General features: G+C 35.1%; 1 long non-coding RNA gene across 1 annotated transcript; it reads left to right on the forward strand.

Moving 5' to 3' along the window:
* Window positions 1-453: 453 nt before the first annotated feature.
* LOC145136422 (uncharacterized) lies at window positions 454-2,430 on the forward strand. Its single transcript, XR_013720446.1, has 3 exons — window positions 454-670; window positions 1,125-1,219; window positions 2,257-2,430. It is a non-coding gene; the product is annotated as an uncharacterized LOC145136422 (long non-coding RNA).
* Window positions 2,431-4,285: the final 1,855 nt, after the last annotated feature.

The raw sequence follows: 4,285 nt of genomic DNA on the forward strand, positions 1-4,285 counted from the left end.
AAAAGTCAAAAAATCAAGCGTTACGGGACCATTTAGATGCGAAACTTTAAACGCGATTTCCCAGAGTTCCGTAACTCGAAAAATTAATCCGTTGTGGTTTCTAGAATGCTTGAATTAAATTCTATCATTCACCTTCTTCGAAAAAATATGACATGTCAAGTTGTTAGCACACAGTGTGTTTTGGGCATTTATGAGAAATGTGACGTCATTTAATTATTGGAAGACCCAGTTGATCAGCCACATTTCTTCTTTCCTTGATCAAACTCGCGTCCACCTTACCTATTCTTTTCTTTTTCCTCTTAAGTGAAAGCCTTCCCTAATAGTACAAATATGGATGCATTGTGTTTTTGACTAATTTCCAAAGTATGGCTTGCGTGGGCATGTGAGGAGAGAGTATTACACTATAAATAAAAGCTTTGGACACTTCAATATTCATCACAATCGCAACTCACTCTCTTCTCTACTCCTTCTTCAATTTTCTTCTTTTTCTTGGCTAGAAAAACCACCAAAAACCACCACCTGTTGCCTTCGTTCTTCCTTAACACCGAGAGCCACCACCACCACCACCACCGATTCTTCTTTATTTTTTTCTTTAGTGATCAACCAAAAAGTCAAGAGACTCAGTTATTATTATTATTTTTGTTTCCTACGATCGGTGATCAAACAGAAGGTAATTTCTCAAACTCAAAAGACTCCAAACCTTCATTTGAAATTAATTATTAGGCACCTCTCTTGGATTTTGTCTTACAAAACTAGTCCTAATCTTCAAACCATGATTCAAAACAAATTAGAAGGCCCCTCCCTTGTGATTTGATTGCAAAGATAGTCCCATCTCATTTTTCGTTCAAGTCATTCGATCTTCTTCCAGAAGGTATTCTTTAACTCCAAACTTTCATTCTAAATTAATTCTTTTAACCCTCCTTTCAGATATATTGACAAATTAAGGCGCCCTCAAAACTTTAAATTATTTTGTATAAAAAACAACCCCTCCTTTGATATTACCTTAAAAAATCAGTGCCCATTCCATATATTTAATTTAGTAAATCAGTTGTATAGTTTAGTTAAGTTACAAAACAACCCCACACTTGTTAAATAATACAAAAACTTTCCTTTTGGTTAATTAGGTAACAAAAATAGTCCCGATGATTTATTTTAAAGACGTCAAGCCGCGGTTACTCTCGTCAAGCTTCTTGAAATAAACCGAAAATCACACATTAAGGTGAGTTTTACGACCCTTCTTTTATATATTTTCGGGGGAAAATACATGTACTACTTATGTGAGATAATACAAAAATACACATAAAGTATCATTATTTTATGTAAAAACTATAACTAGTTTATAAATTATTGGTTTAACTATTATATGTTACGAAAGCATAAACTAGTTTTATACTTCAATATTTTCATATGTTATGTTGTTAAAAGAATACAATTTTTTTAAATAACATATGTCTTTTTACTACAAAACTCTATGATTTTTACGTGACATTGTGTGTCGTAAAATGCATGCCATAAAACTTTGTACTATTTCTAAGGATTTGAACTATACATGCATATGTACCAAGTTTATACATAACACATACTTAGTTTATAAAAGCTAGTGCCTTATACTATACATGCATACCAATTATGCTCGACTTTTATAAACTCTATATGATTCATTATTCCTAGAACTTACCCACTTTTAAGTTAGGGCTGACAGGTATTCTTACTTTAGTTGAGGGATTCATTATTCCTAGAACTTACCCACTTTTAAGTTATGGTGAGACACTATTTATTAGCTAAAGTCTAAACACTTAGCATACCCACACTACTATAACCATTAATCTTTGGAGCAAGATACATATGTATAGATCTATACGGGGTTGACAACCCCACCTGCGGTTGCTACCTACAACCTCGGCCGATCAATCGAAGCGGGTGATAAGTGTCTAAAATCGTTACTACGACGTCCATTGAAGCGTTGTAGCGTGGTAAATTCAGTCATATAGCTTGGTTATAGAACTCACCATAAACATTAACTTGAATCTGTCTCTCTCTCTCTCTCTCTCTCTCTTACTACAACTCATAAACTTGATTCTTTCAAAACCATTTTAAGCATGGATTCACTTATACCAAGACACATTTTGGTTTTTCAAAGTTTATTTAAATATGGTTTACTTATAAAGAAAATATTTTTTGAACGTTTTTAAAAGTTTCATTACTGTTAACTCTCACCAACCTTGTGTTGACCCTCAAAACAACATGTATTTTCAGGGAATCAGTAATCAAGCAAATTCAGAGGGCAGATAGTCATGGATTTCAGGAAATCTAGTTTACTACTTTTTGTTATGTCCGCCTACCTTTTTAAGGCAATTCATATATTATACTATTATCTGTAAGAACCATGTATTCAAACACCAAGATATAATACAAATGTTGTTTTGTGTATTGTTGTACTTGTGTTGTATATTCATTTTACCTGTGATCTATGAACTTAGTCGCACAGCCTGGCATGTTCTACAGCCTCGGTCGGGGGTGTGACATTTTAGGATATTCTTCATCATTTTCTTCATCTCATAGCGCCTTGACTCTATGGTTCTCTGGTTTTCTATAAAGTCTTGGTCTTTTAGATCATTTGGAAGATGTATTAGAAATTATGTTAGGATTATCATAGGTATCTTGAGGACTGATCTTGTTTTGCGTCAATTTATCCCATTCTAGCCTTATGAATCTTAAGGCCCTATTTCTAACTTCATCAAGTTTCTTACATGGGGGCATCACAGGATCCCCGTAGAACGGGGAGTCCTTCTTCACTCCCATCTTGAAGGCCTCCATAACAGTTGCCACCTCCATATGGGGAATGTTTAGCGCTTCCCTGCCTAGCTTGCTAAGAAAATATCTCAAGGATTCGTCAGATTTTTGTGAAATCCTCTAAAGATCATTGGTAACTTTTTCGAAGGATCTGCTACATCAAAACTGATTGTTAAAGGAGGCTTCCTTGAGCTCCATCAAAATGATAATGATCTCTACTATTTCTCGTTAGTGGACGACATGTTCCTCGAGATCCGTACACTCATCATACAACTACATATTTGGCGTGTAAAATCTCTTAGGGATTTCTACATCGTTGATGTTAGGTGCAAATCTCGACATCCGGTAGCTCATTGGGCACACTTCAGGAATCATGGGAACTACTCCAAGAACGGTGAAAATCATTTGTCCTAGTTTCTGGATTTCTCGTTCAACTAGATGGATTATACCTAAAGTTTGGTTAGTATTAGAAGAAATATCATTATTATTAAAGATACCACCATTTGAAATAAGAGTCGTAAAGGTCCCATCTAAGTGTTTTTGAGTTTGGAATAAAGTGGCAGGAGTGACATTGTCCGTTGTTAGAACAATTTCCATGGGTATCAATCTTCATTATGATTGAGTGAAGATTTGCCTATGTCAAAATTTAAGTTTCTTTGGATAAAAGGAGTAACCCTAAGAGCATAGCGTGATAGGACATTCCTTTTAGGATTCCTAACTTTGGCCTTTGCCTATCTATCTCTCTTGGCAGATTCTGATTGCCCTCGTTTTGTCTCGCTGTGTGCTCTGTTAGTTCGCCTAGAGTGTTGAAGAGTTTATTATTGGATATCAGAGAAAGATTTCATTGAGGAGATCCTCTGTCAGGACGTTGAGCAGCATTCCCAGCAAAGGAGAATGAGGATCTTGGGATAGACTTTGAAATCTTGGTTTAAAGATTTGTAGCCAGCGGTATAGATGTAGGGTGGAGTTATGCAAAACTGTGATTTCAGAGAGACTAGGGATGTGAAAGGAACACCAAAAATGGCTTCTAGAAATGATCCAATGAATTAGGATTTGAAGAAAATGTAACACCACGGCCCTTCGGTGAGCATCAAATTGTTTTGGTCAAAATTTTGCAAGGCAAGAAACAACCAAATCAATAAAGGATATGGTATTGTATTCAGAATCCAATTTAAGATTTTGAGGTGCAAGACACAATGAATACGAAGAAAACCCTTGATCTCGGATGATATCGCCAACATAAAACCTCAGGATCTAGAAATATTCAGGTGTCCATTGATAATTTTATTAAGTAAAATAATCAAGTACAAAGTGTAGAAGTTTTTCGTAGTAAAATACAAGTAAAGAGAGTGTGGTCATGTGTGTTTTTCTGACTTTGACCATCTATTTATAAATATGAATGCTAACGGCTATAAACAAAATTCCAAGAATCTCGGTATAATCATTTCATCCGAAATCCATATTGATCATGTCTTCTTTGCCCATAAAATCT

Source organism: Lactuca virosa, chromosome 9, assembly GCF_052849685.1.
Source record: "Lactuca virosa cultivar CGN04683 chromosome 9, Lactuca_virosa_CGN04683_v6, whole genome shotgun sequence".
In the NCBI taxonomy this organism is placed as follows: Eukaryota; Viridiplantae; Streptophyta; class Magnoliopsida; order Asterales; family Asteraceae; genus Lactuca; species Lactuca virosa.